Source organism: Ambystoma mexicanum, chromosome 1q, assembly GCF_040938575.1.
Source record: "Ambystoma mexicanum isolate Mex_15411 chromosome 1q, UKY_AmexF1_1, whole genome shotgun sequence".
Lineage (NCBI taxonomy): Eukaryota > Metazoa > Chordata > Amphibia > Caudata > Ambystomatidae > Ambystoma > Ambystoma mexicanum.
In genome coordinates this window covers 916493785-916508367 of record NC_090922.1, presented here as the reverse complement: position 1 = coordinate 916508367, position 14583 = coordinate 916493785, and positions in this window count along the sequence as shown.

The following is a 14583-nucleotide window of genomic DNA, read 5'->3' as shown; positions in this document are numbered from 1 at the left end:
CTACTTAAACACAAGCTATCCTGTGCAACCAAAATGCACACATATGACATGTGACATGACATGGGCCATACACAAGTATTCCAAGGCGCAATGAGGCAGGGTGGGGGAACAAGGGAACACAGAGAACGGTACTACTAGGCCAGGTGTCATTGAGATTGTGCAAGTGCAGGGGTAGGGGGAAGGGAAAAGTGCAAGGGGAAGGGTGGGGGGAGTCCAGTACAGGGGAAGTAGGCCAAAAAATAATACATAGGTCGCCTGGTGGCAACTGCAAAGGTAAGTGCAGACAAGTGCTGGGAAGGGAGGGCTGTAGGGATAGAGAGACAGTACTGCAGTGCAGGGGTTGCCAGGGTGGCAGTGCAAGTGGAGAGTGGCTGGGCCAGGGACCGAGGTTGGTGAGAGTGTCCCAGTTGCAGCTCCTGTGCAGTTCCAGTGAAGAATTCTGCAAGGGAGAGGCAGAGAGTAAGCAGAAGCAAAGAGGAAGGTCTTGAGGTGCTTCCAGAACGGGAGATGGTTCCCCTCAAGTTCAAGTCAGGCAGGAAGTCTGTTCCAGGGGGAGGGCCCTGCTGCGGAGAGAAACCACCCCCAGCTAGTTGCTCTGAGAAGCGGATGACCTGGACATGCAAGGTGTGCATCACACACACCTGCAAAACAGGCCATGGCCATCACTGTCATGTCAGTCAAACCCTCCCAAACATCAACATGACATGGCAAGCAATACCCATACACCGACGCAGTAACGATAAGGTACACATTGCCATGTCCTAAATGTACAGTGGCATCGGACAATGATGCCTGACCCGGAATCAGATGACATGACAGACCAACAAAATGTCCCACGCAAAATAAGTCGTTTCCAAATGCATTACAACAGTCGTAGACGTAACATCACAATGAATGCCTGTCTATATGCACATTATGCATTGCAAAATCAACACTGCAGCTCATGTGTGCAGTGTCCTACTCCTGCATCACACTGCTCAGCGCACAGCACAGTGAACAGCCATTGTGTGTGATGCACACCCTGAGCATCACATCTGAGTGACAGACCACATCAAACATCAAATTAGGCATGTTCTGGAACCATAATCGGTCACAGAACATGTGCTGCCGGGACACAGTGGGCACCAGAAGGCAAACAGTGTACACGTGGATATGCAAGGGTGGGAGTACATGGAGTGCATCCGAGTGCTAGTGTGTGGTTCTGCAAGGACATGCACTCCACATATGCATGTGCACTCAAGTGAACATCAGTGTTCCCTACACATCACATGTGAACATCCACCATGTGTACACCCCAGCATGTCAAACCACAACTATCCCCTCACACCTGAAAGGAAAACACAACACATGAACAGGCATTGATCAGCAGAACCCAACATGTACATAGGATAACAACATTACAATGTCAGAGTTCCCATCACACTGCAGGGCAACGCAACTATCAACAACAACCCCCCCCTCCCTCACAAATGACCATGACCCACTGAACAACTGCACCTGGGTCATGGAGCCTCCAACCCTCATTTCCACCTGGCCACAGGATTACGTTTACCCTTCGTGTCCATCTCCCACCTTGTGTGTAAAAAGATGCCCGAACCCTCAGAATCCACACATTTCCAAATGCACAAAATCCAAGGCATGAAAACGAACCCGAACACCCTCCAGTAGATGACTTGACGTAGCAGTACCTCACAAACGCCAAGTACTACCACAATGATGCAACAACCAAGGTAGCACAGCAAAACAATGTCACGACAGGATGTGAGACATGTGTGGTACATGACATAGGATGATGCACCATGAATGGATGTGTACTGTCACAGGTCCCCTGTACAGGCGCGGGAGTGTCATGAAACAACCACCCACACCATGTCCCGGGTGCCTGCAAGGGCAAACTCACACAGGCCCCTGAGATCCTGGTGGGGAATGAGGTTCAGGGATATGCAGTCGGGACAGGTGTAGACACACTGGATGACTGGAATGAGTGGCAGGTGAGGGGAGGAGGAATGACACATGAAACTAGGGAATGCACGAAAATGTACAACCTGCACGAACACATACACTATCCAAACAAACTTGGACATCATTGTCATGGCCTTCTGTAGTCCAGGCTCAGGAGTGGTACGAACCAACCACCCCCTCTAGGGTTTTGGCGCCTGCAAGTTCGGGGCTTACACAGGCATCCGCAACCCCAGTGGGGAAAGAGGGTCAGGGAACGTTGCTTGGATAGGCACGGGAAGCAGGAACACTGGGTAGAGGGTACAGGTTTCAAAATTGCATAGGATCACGGGTGATTAGGGAAAAAAAACATACCAAATAGAACCACACATACATCCATGCATCAATACACTCCCCAGCAAGCCTATGCAGAGCAGTTCGTAAGAAAAACAACAAGACACTCAGCTCTGGTTTTGAGTGCTGGCCTCCTGCCTGCGCACTCTCAGGTCCGGTTACAGGAGCACTGCAATGCTGCAAAGAGAGACACAGTCAACAACCTGTATGTGCCAATTACACAAAAACACAACACTAAACATGCCCCATAGCAACAAACTACTCTACAAACAGACAATCTGTGCTCGATGCTTCGTACCCATATATAACATCACCCCTGTGACGGGTCATACACAGTCAATGCAGTAAGTCAGCCGCTGGTGGGTGCGTGGCAAATGGAACACCAATGTGTCACAATTCACACAACATGCAATGTTCCCTGGGTAAGCAGACAGACCCATATAGCAAGCCATGACTACAGAGCAAGTTGCGTACCACCATGACCGAAACAAAGTTGGCAGTGCATTTATCATGAAGTACGTGGAATAGACATGCACTGCACCCGAGTATGTCCCTTGCTGTATGTCCCTGTGAGCTGCCCCTTTCCATGTCTCGGAAGGCTACATGGTTGATACAAGTGTCTCAATGAACCTTGGTGTACCGCAGGGTATGTGCCACTGCCCCTGCATGTGTCCCAGACAACCCTACTATCAACAACCATCAGTCCACATACACATCTGAGCTGCATTGTGTGCTTCAACACCAATATTCGTCTAAGCTCACCCTCAGTGCTGTGACTAAGCCTGCATGTGCAACTCGCCTGGTGCAAGCTTTGCTGTGTCGTGGCCCCCCTGTGCTGCTCACCTTGCCTGGAGTTCCTTGGAACATGTCAGCAGTTCTAGGATGTGGGTCTGCAATCAATGTGGCTCTGCTTGTGCACACATGTGCATGTGGGCACCAACAAACGGGTCAGGAATTCCGTCGTCCAATGGGCCATGTCTGCTGGCAAAGGTGCTCTGGTGTCTCATCCCCCTGCAGAAAGGGCATGAAACACATGATCAATGCATCAAAGTGATCTGTGTGTGTCTCATCAGGCATCTCATTACTTGACCATGTCAGAGAGTCACATCACAAATCACACCATCAGTCCGTCTTTCACCTCCAAAGTGTGGAACACTATCTACAGCATGATTTGCAACAAGCACGTGTACAGGAAAGATATGAAACATAATACACAATGCATAGCAATCAATGTCCACATTAATCATGACACACCCCATCTAGCAAAAGCTGAACAGTGGACAATTACACCTAAATCATCCCCACTAGGGGTGTCAACACAAGTCACAAAGCACCACACATGCCACAGATATGACAGTCCAAAGCCCTTGTGTAAAATTCTGTAACACCGAACCATCCTTGCGAGCCCATGGATAAGGGAGGCAGGAGTGGCATATGTGAGTCAAGGAACCCAAGCAGCAAACACATACACAAGACAACCATGAAGGGCCCAGCTGGAACAGACAGTGGATGCCTTCAAAAACCACAAGGCACCGCACTGTCACATGAAAGCACAATAGACTACACATTTTAAACTAACTCAACTATTAACTAATTACACTAACTATGGAAAACCTACATTACCTATTTAAACTAACTATCAAACAGAAACTTAACTAACTAAACTAAAAGAAAAATCAAAAAGGCCACATACGACCCGGGGGGGAGGGGAGGCACCTAGGAGGGGGGAGGTACAGGGTGCTGCTCAACATCCACATGCGATGATGCTGAGCCAAAAAAAAAATACCTCCATGGGCTCAACGCCTGCACAGCACGACCTATGTGGGAGATAGATGGTCGTCCGAGTCTGGCTCATCCTGGAAAGGAGGACGTGGCACAGTAGCCTGGCCACGCCTAGCCGCAGCTTGCCCCTCGTCGGCAGCAAGTCTGCCGGACAGGTGAGCCTGGTTCTGTGTGGCGATGTTACATAGGTCGGCATGCAGAACCTCACGTGATACACGTGCTTCCTCTTGCAAGGTAGCACGTGTAACACGGAGTTCCTCCTGCAAGGCCTGGCTGGACAACCGCTGCACCTCCCGGCAAGCCTGTAGCTCAGCCGAGATGGTGCGTTCAAGCTGTGCAAACCTCTCCTCTGCCTGCTGCCTCTGGGACATCATAAGGACACCCAGAGTGGATCTGAGGGAGGCATACTCCTCCCTCAGGGCATCCATGTGCGCCTCTGCGTGAGCAGCAATTGCTTGACGCAGAGACGACATTTCAGCCTGGCGTGCCCTGTCTGAGGCCGCCATGCCCAGCCTGAGCGAGCGGGCTGTGGACCGTGCCGCCTGCTGCTGGAGAAGCACCTGCCTAGCAGGGGGGAGCACAGATCGGGCCACACGCTCCATGCTGACAGCGATGTTCTCCATTGCTGCCCCCTGCCGTTCGGAATTGGCAGTCATGTCTTGCTCCCACTCAGTATACAGCGGTTGCGCGCGGTGACCGCGTTGGCGGGCTTGACCCCTGCGGGACCCAAGGACCGGGGGTCCTCGCTGTGTTGGCACCGCCTGCGGCTGCACGACTACATGCCCCCGTCGACGTGATGTCCCAGGCACATCAGTGACTGGTGTGGAGGGTGACCCTGCGTCCCGATCCACCACGGGCGGAGGAACCAAGACTGTCTGATCCCTCAGTGCAGGTGTCGCAGACAGAGGAGTGTCCACATCAGAATCACTCACCCCTGACACTTGGACTTGATGCTCATCCAACTCAACGTGGACGTCAGAGTCGTCATCAAGGCTGGACTCATAGGCAGCCAGAGACAGGATGGACTGCAGCACTTGGGGGTTTTCGTGGCCTACCACCCCACGACCCCCACTAGTGCCGGGTTGATGTGGTCTTACCAACCCTGTGTCTGGCATGACAACACCATCCTCTGCATCCATTGCGTTATCACCTGAAAAATAGAGAGGAAAAGGTCAGTACACATGTCAGAAGCACACGACACACACACACACCGAAAGCAAAGGCATCCGGCAGACATGTGACACACAACATATGACCTGCCATGCATGCTGGGTCTACTTTGAATAGCTTCTGTGATCAGACCTGTTGAAAGGTGGCAGTTTCCATGCAAGTGGGTCTATGCAGTGCAGAAAATGTGTACGCCACTCACTACCTACATGTACAAGCACTCCATGGTGTGTGCCAGGAAATGTGAAGGCAGTGCAATGTCAAATTCAGACATCACGTGCATTGTGTATTCAATGTGTACCATGTCTAGAAGCCAAGCACCCCTCCACCCCAGTACCAAAGCAGGGATGCCTAGCATGGTATCAAAAGGCTGACCATACACCTGTGTATTGACAGGCAGTGTTGACTGGCATCAACAGCTTAATGTGATTCAAATTACAACACTGCAAATGATGCTGGGACAGTGGGCAGGACACATGATGGAAGATCCGGAGGCCGGCCACGTGTGAAGAAGACACGACAAGAGTTGGACAGAGTCATTGGCCATTGAACAGGCTGAGGCCTGTGAGCCACACAGATTGTCAGAGCCTAAACATGTGTGCAACGCAGGACTGAGCCACAGTTGACATGGGGAGGCCGATAATATGGCAGGCAATGTATGTAACCAAGGACTCATATTAAAGTGATCATCCAGTCAAGGACACATAGGGGCATGCGTGCAATGCACATGGAGCATGAATGGGCACTCATGTCCCTGCGGGACATCTGACCCATGCACAGTACAAGTGGAATACCCTGCATCGAGTACTAAGGCTGTACCACACGGCATATGTCTGGCAGTTTCTACGCTGGAAGTTAGCATCTACACAGGACACATGAACAAGAAACTACACATTGGCAAGAATGAAGCAGACCAGTGCAAAGGTGGAACTGGGGTGCAGAGTGGCGGAGGAGGGGCAAGGGAGCATGCCCACATGGAGTCCCGCATGCAGGCAGAGGAGACAGGCATGACGGTAGCATTGCATTACTTACACATCAGAACCATGTACACGTCACATGTAGCAGCAATCATGCACAACACATCCCACAAGTGAAACACACACGTCCTCAACAACTACGCATCAACACTCACTGGACTGGGCATCAAAGTCCAGCATCTCTCCCACTCCTTCGACCAATTCTGGTGGTATGAACTCCGCAAAGAGAGCCTCATGCGGAGTGAATTCTTCCTCCTCTGGTGCAGGCCCACCGCCAGTCACCAGAGTCAAGTTGTAATTTGAGGCACGCTTAGCCTTAGTGCTGCGCTTGATGTCATTCCAGCGCTTTTTGCACTCCTGCGCCGTGCGCACCTCATGGCCGAATGAACTGACATGTTCCGCAACATGCTTCCAGTGGGTGTCTCGTTGGGCAGCCGTAGTCTGACTATTGGCACCCACTAGCATGTCACGGCTGTGGCCCCGCACGTAGTCCACGAGGAAGTCCAGTTCCTGCTTACAGAAAGGCTTCTTCCTCGACGTGCAGGAGGTCGTGGCTGTGTGTGGGGTCCCAGCCTGTGCTGCAGGTGCAACCTTCCTCCTCTTGGACTGTGGCGCAGACCCTGGCTGGCTAATGCCACCCTGACCAGTATGGCCAGTGGGTTCGGTGGATTGAGCCGAGGGAGTGGCAGGTGGAGGGATGACCAAAGGCCTGACTTGTGTCAGTGGCAGCTGGGTGCCCACTAATTGACCCTGCGCAGCAACATCAGCTGTGGCAGGGTCATTGACCGCAACGGTCCTGGTTGCAGACTCACAACCGGTGTGCTGTTGGGTGCATCTGCCCCTGCACTTGCCAACACCCGGCTGTTCGGGGCAGCAGATGACATGACTGCCCCAGGGACACGTGTCTTGGTCTGAGCAGCCCGGCCTGCCCCACTGGTTTCCCCCCTGGCCTGTTGGAGATCTACCAAGGGCTCTTCAAGTGCCAACGCAGCCTGCGCTGGCAGACCCTGAGCCTGGGTGGCGGTGTCCACAGCTGCACCTGCAGCTACCGCTACCCTTGGGCCCGTGGCAGTCGATGGAACGGACTGCCGGGTCATATGGGTGCCAGTGCCAGATGCAGGAGCTGCATCCCCCGGAACCACAGGGGGTGGTGGCATGGCTGCACCGACACATGGCACAACATTGTGCTCAAGTGGCGCACCCCTGCCTCTTCCCCCTCTGTGGCTGCCCTGGACACCCTGGAGTCCCCCTACTCCCTGGTCACCACGGCCACGTCCCCGACCACGCCCGCCACGAGGAGTACGCCCAGCTGAGGCGCCCCTCACCTTTGGTGGCCTCCCAACCATGGCACAGATGTAATAGTGCTGGCACAGATGGAGTGGTGCCAATGGGAGGTGTACAGCACAATTGACCTGGGCAATTGGGGTGAAGGGGGTGGGAAGCAAGATGTTAACAGCCCCCCTGCACCTGCAAGGCTGTATGTGACCCCGGTGATGTGGTGACGGGTCACGCAACGCTCAGGCACCCCAAAACTGCTGTAAAACCGTGCACGCAACCCTGCAGCCTACGTGCGTGGATTAAACCTCCCGCAGTACGCGGTGGCACCCAGTAACACGAATAACGCGTACGCGTGGGACACGCAGGCTACGATGACATCGAAAATGGGTGCGATACACAGGGGCACCCGCAGTGGGAAAAGGAGCGTTTGCGACTCACCGTCTGACTAGCGCGATGCAGAAAAACACGCGTAGCCAATACCCCCGCCAAAAGAAGAGATACGTCCTTGAGAGCTGTGAAGTATTGATGGCGCGCAAAACAACAGGAAGCAGCAACACACGTCGGTCTCCACGAAAGGCACGTACAGCGAACTGCTGGGCCCGCTCACCTTTAACCCATGCTGAGGGAAACGCACGCGCGCGTCACGTCACATGCGGACGTGCACTTTTTCACGCGCGATTACGCGCATTACACGCGGACGTGCAGTTTTTCACGCGCGCTTACTCATGGGCCCTTTCCTCGTATTACATGCGGACGTGCAGTTTTTCACGCGCGCTTACGCATGGGCCCTTTCCTCGTATTACACGCGGACGTGCACTTTTTAATGCGCGATTACGCATGGGCCCTTTCCTCGTATTACACGCGGACGTGCATTTTTTCACGCGCGCTGTAATGCCCATGCACGTCTGTACGCGTCACGTCACAGGGGCGCTTGCGCTCGAGGGGCCTTCTGTCCAATGGCAATGCGTATGCGTGCAGACGCGCTTACGCGCTAAGGGCCTTTCCTCGAATTACACGCTGACGTGCAGATTTTTCATGTGCCAAATCACTCCGTATCAAGCTGGCCACGCGAAAACACACGGAAGACCACGCTCCTGCCCAGAAGGCCGAATCACTGCCCCCCAGTGCCCCGAGCAGCCTCCCACGTGCCATCTACTGCTGCCTGCCTGCCTGCCTGCCTGCCTGCCTGCCTGCTGCCACCGTGCCCTGCCATTTGGTGCCTGCACATCAGCCATCTGCAGGGGTCCAGTTGCTGTGTCCACCCCTGCTGGTACAGAAGACTCCCGACTCGAATAACATCGCTCCACAGCCCAGCCCCAGGACACAGTTGCCCACCCACTCCTGCCCCTGGGGTTGCCATGTCGGGCACATCCACATCTGACACCAGTGGCAACCCCCGGCCAGAGGGGCAGAGGGGCACCAGCTTCACTGCCACCGAAGTTGGTGTCCTGGTGGAGCAAGTCCTGGGGCAGTATGATGCCCTCTTCGGATCGTCCCGCGCCAACAGGGAAGGACGGGAGAGGATCTGGGCCGACTGTGTGGTTGCCATCAACGCGGAGGGGGTGGCAACCCGCACCATCCAGAAGGTCAAGAAGCGCTGGGAGGACTTGAGGTCCAGGACCCTCATGAAGGCCCGGCGCCTCGTGGAGGGGGGCCAGGGCCGCATGAGTTCCATCCAGTTGAGGGTCCTGGAACGCGCACACCCAGCGCTCCACGCCCAGGTCCTTGAGAGGGAGACCCGTCTGGAGTTGAGTGGTAAGTGGCCAAGCATTGCTGTGTGAGACAGGGCATGTTGCAGTGTGCTGGTTGTCTGATACTTGCCTGCATGTGTGACATAGGCCATGTACGCATGTATGTGTGCAGGGACATCATGGGAATGCATGTGCGACCTGTAATGTGTAAACCGCACGGTTGTTGCATGTGTTTGAATGCGACATGGGGAGCCCTGTGCAGATTGCACACATGAGAGCATGGCAGTCTCTGTTCCTGGACATGGGTGGGGGCGAGGGATGGGTGCTGATGCCAGATACATATGTGGTATCCATGTCTGTGTGCCTGACCTGCGTGTCTGTGACTTGTGAGTGCCATGGATGCATGACACATGTCTGTGACAATGTACAGATTCACTGATGCAGCCTAGTCATCCTTGTATGCACTGTGATTGGGGTGTACGGGGCCAGATGGATGTGACTGAGGTGAAGTGTGTGCATGTGATAGTCATGACCCATGATGCATGTGAGTCCCATTACATTGTATGATTCGAGAGTCCATTGGACATGCATTGAAATGTCCATGGCACGCACCATGACTGTCACTGTGTGTGTTTTGCCTGGACTGACACATGTGTTGTGGTGTGACATGATGGAAGTGTACTTTGACAGTGGCACTCATCTGCTATTGCTTCCTGTCTAGGGGACCATTGTACAGTACCCTGATGCTTGTGTTCTATGTCTCCCTCTACGCAGCGGCTAGTGAAGGAGAGGGCGGAGACGGCGCTGTGGAGCAAGGCGGCGGGGATGCCCCCACGGCTGCAGCGGAAGGGGTGGGTGAGCCCCCACAGGGGCCTGCTACGGCGGTAGACGGCGAGGAGCCATCTAGGTTGGTGGTTTCCACAGAGGAGGAGGAGGCCGCCACTGAGGCGCACATGGGGCCTGGTGGGGGCATCCCTGCTGGTGCAAGTGGTGCAGTCCAGGGGCAGGGGCAGGAGGCAGCACAGGTCACCGTGGAGGGGCCTGTGCATGTCGCTGTCCCTGAACCTGTGGGTGTACCACCTTGCACGAGCAGGGATGCCCCGTCCCAGGCCCGTCCGCAGGTAGAGGGGATGTCCATGTCATCTGACTCCCCTCCACCTGCGGACGAGGGGACCCCTGGCCGTGTGGAGAAGGTCCTGATTGGGGTCGCGATGCGCACGGCTGTGATTCGTGATGCCGTGCGTGCTTCCCAGGAGGAGCACGCACGTCATCACGAAGAGCACCGTGCCGACGTGGCCCAATTGGGATCGGCCATGTTCGGGGGTTTCCTGCATGTGTCGGCCAATCTGGCGGCCCTCTCCTCCTCTGTGGAGACTATACGCCAGTCGTTCTCCTTGCCGTCTTCCGGCCCAGATGCCACCAGGGCCCCCTGTGGACCTGCCCTGACCAATGCAGCCAGCTCGGTGGGGATCCCATCCCTGCCACAGTCGGGAGTCAGAGGTCCAGCAGGGGTGGACAACACAGCAACTGGACCCCAGCAGATGGAGGATGTGACGGCATCATCGGGCAGGGCACGTGCACAACGGCGTCGGTGGTTTCCATCATCCTGGATGCCGTCGTGCTGGCAGAGGCAGTGGCGTCGGAGGCAGCAGCAGGCTCGACGTGGGAGGCATCATGGCTCGGGGCCATCAAGATCAGAGGGGCAGGCATCGGCCGGAGGGCAGGAGAACCCTGGGATGGTAGTGTCTTCCGTGTGGGAGCAGTTGGTCCAGCGGATAGGTGCGGAGCGGCAGCGGGCGGAAGAGGAGCGGCTCACCATGGTCAGGGCGGAGTTCTCCATGCGTCGGGCGTTGAGGCGGGCTGAGTGCCTCGAGGAAGCTCGCAGGGAGTTTGAGGTGAACATGGGGTTATCCCTGCGAGACCTCGGGGCCAGGACAGAGTCCCGCCTCCAGGACATCGACATGGAGTTCGATGATGCCCTGGCCGGCAACATCACAGAGTGAGCCGCAGGACTTGCCCGCTGCCATTGTATATAGTTCTTTAGTTAGTTGGTGTTAGGTTTCCTTTATTTTTTGAGATTTTTTTGGACCGCTCGGACAATGGCCACTTTTCTGTATATAGTTTTTTTATTAGGTAGTAGTAGGTTTCATTTATAGTGTTGGGCTCATGGACCCTGGAATATTCTTGTGTATAGTTGGATTTTTTAAAATACATTTTTTTGATTTATATTTGTGTTCACCATGAGGCAATGGTTTTTCCTTATTTTTTTCACCATGATTTTGCTTTGGACAACATTAGTTTTTGGATTCCTTTGTTTTTTGGATTTTTACATTACTTATCGGACATGGACAATTTATTTTGTTATCCCCATTGTTGTATGTTTGATTAGTTTACTTCATTTTCTTCGAGAATACATGTTTTTATAACTTTCTTTTGTGGTATTTTCTCATTGGTTTCATGCATGTCATGATATGGGTTTTGACATTCACTTGCACCCATTGTGTATGTGTGTGTGACGGACATGTGTTCATTTACATACTTGCCATTGGGGTTGTATCATGTAATTGCATTTGCTATGTTGGTGGATGCAATCCTTGGCTGGGTGTTTGTGCTGGGTATGCTGCCCATTACTGCCATGATTGTGTATCGTCAGGACCTGGGGCCAGAGGGACATGGTTGGGGGCCTGCTGGCAGGTGCCCCACAGTGCTGGGGGATGGGGGTGCAAGGGGACATGAGTGGGACATGAGTGGGGGCCTGCTGGCAGGTGCCCCACAGTGCTGGGGGGTGGGGGTGCAAGGGGACATGAGTGGGACATGAGTGGGGGCCTGCTGGCAGGTGCCCCACAGTGCTGGGGGTGGGGGTGGTGGGGAACATGAGTTGGACATGGGTGGGGGCCTGCTGGCAGGTGCCCCACAGTGCTGGTGGGTGGGGATGGTGGGAGACATGAGTTGGACATGGGTGGGGGCCTGCTGGCAGGTGCCCCACAGTGCTGGGGGGTGGGGGTGGTGGGGAACATGAGTTGGACATGGGTGGGGGCCTGCTGGCAGGTGCCCCACAGTGCTGGGGGGTGGGGGTGCAAGGGGACATGAGTGGGACATGAGTGGGGGCCTGCTGGCAGGTGCCCCACAGTGCTGGGGGGTGGGGGTGGTGGGGAACATGAGTTGGACATGGGTGGGGGCCTGCTGGCAGGTGCCCCACAGTGCTGGGGGGTGGGGGTGGTGGGAGACATGAGTTGGATATGGGTGGGGGCCTGCTGGCAGGTGCCCCACAGTGCTGGGGGGTGGGGGTGGTGGGGAACATGAGTTGGACATGGGTGGGGGCCTGCTGGCAGGTGCCCCACAGTGCTGGGGGGTGGGGGTGGTGGGGGACATGAGTTGGACATGGGTGGGGGCCTGCTGGCAGGTGCCCCACAGTGCTGGGGGGTGGGGGTGGTGGGAGACATGAGTTGGACATGGGTGGGGGCCTGCTGGCAGGTGCCCCACAGTGCTGGGGGGTGGGGGTGGTGGGGAACATGAGTTGGACATGGGTGGGGGCCTGCTGGCAGGTGCCCCACAGTGCTGGGGGGTGGGGGTGGTGGGAGACATGAGTTGGACATGGGTGGGGGCCTGCTGGTAGGTACCCCACAGTGCTGGGGGGTGGGGGTGGTGGGTGACATGAGTTGGACATGGGTGGGGGCCTGCTGGCAGGTGCCCCACAGTGCTGGGGGGTGGGGGTGGTGGGAGACATGGGTGGGGGCCTGGTGGAGGCTGCCCCTGGTGACTGGGGGGGTGGGGGTGCTGGGAGACATGGGTGGGGGCCTGGTGGAGGCTGCCCCTGGTGACTGGGGGGGTGGGGGTGGTGGGAGACATGGGTGGGGGCCTGGTGGAGGCTGCCCCTGGTGACTGGGGGGATGGGGGTGGTGGGAGACATGGGTGGGGGCCTGGTGGTGGGTGCCCCTGCACTGCTGGGGGGTGGGGGTGGTGGGAGACATGGGTGGGGGCCTGGTGGTGGGTGCCCCTGCACTGCTGGGGGGTGGGGGTGGTGGGAGACATGGGTGGGGGCCTGGTGGAGGCTGCCCCTGGTGACTGGGGGGGTGGGGGTGGTGGGAGACATGGGTGGGGGCCTGGTGGTGGCTGCCCCTGGGGAGTGGGGGGCGGGGGTGGTGGGAGACATGAGTGGGGGCCTGGTGGAGGCTGCCCCTAGTGGCTGGGGGGTGGGGGTGGTGGGAGACATGGGTGGGGGCCTGGTGGAGGCTGCCCCTGGTGACTGGGGGGTGGGGGTGGTGGGAGACATGGGTGGGGGCCTGGTGGTGGGTGCCCCTGCACTGCTGGGGGGTGGGGGTGGTGGGAGACATGGGTGGGGGCCTGGTGGAGGCTGCCCCTGGTGACTGGGGGGGTGGGGGTGGTGGGAGACATGGGTGGGGGCCTGGTGGTGGGTGCCCCTGCACTGCTGGGGGGTGGGGGTGGTGGGAGACATGGGTGGGGGCCTGGTGGAGGCTGCCCCTGGTGACTCGGGGGGTGGGGGTGGTGGGAGACATGGGTGGGGGCCTGGTGGAGGCTGCCCCTGGTGACTGGGGGGGTGGGGGTGCTGGGAGACATGGGTGGGGGCCTGGTGGAGGCTGCCCCTGGTGACTGGGGGGGTGGGGGTGCTGGGAGACATGGGTGGGGGCCTGGTGGAGGCTGCCCCTGGTGACTGGGGGGGGTGGGGGTGCTGGGAGACATGGGTGGGGGCCTGGTGGAGGCTGCCCCGGGTGACTGGGGGGGTGGGGGGGGTGGGAGACATGGGTGGGGGCCTGGTGGTGGGTGCCCCTGCACTGCTGGGGGGTGGGGGTGGTGGGAGACATGGGTGGGGGCCTGGTGGTGGGTGCCCCTGCACTGCTGGGGGGTGGGGGTGGTGGGAGACATGGGTGGGGGCCTGGTGGAGGCTGCCCCTGGTGACTGGGGAGGTGGGGGTGGTGGGAGACATGGGTGGGGGCCTGGTGGTGGGTGCCCCTGCACTGCTGGGGGGTGGGGGTGGTGGGAGACATGGGTGGGGGCCTGGTGGAGGCTGCCCCTGGTGACTGGGGGGGTGGGGGTGCTGGGAGACATGGGTGGGGGCCTGGTGGAGGCTGCCCCTGGTGACTGGGGGGGTGGGGGTGCTGGGAGACATGGGTGGGGGCCTGGTGGAGGCTGCCCCTGGTGACTGGGGGGGTGGGGGTGCTGGGAGACATGGGTGGGGGCCTGGTGGAGGCTGCCCCTGGTGACTGGGGGGGTGGGGGTGCTGGGAGACATGGGTAGGGGCCTGCTGGCAGGTGCCCCACAATGCTGGGTGTGGGGGTGCAAGGGGACATGAGTTGGTGATCATTGGTGCAAGGAGACATGTGCCTTTGCTGGGGGGCATGCCCATGTTGGGTGGGCTGCCTGCGGGACATGACCAG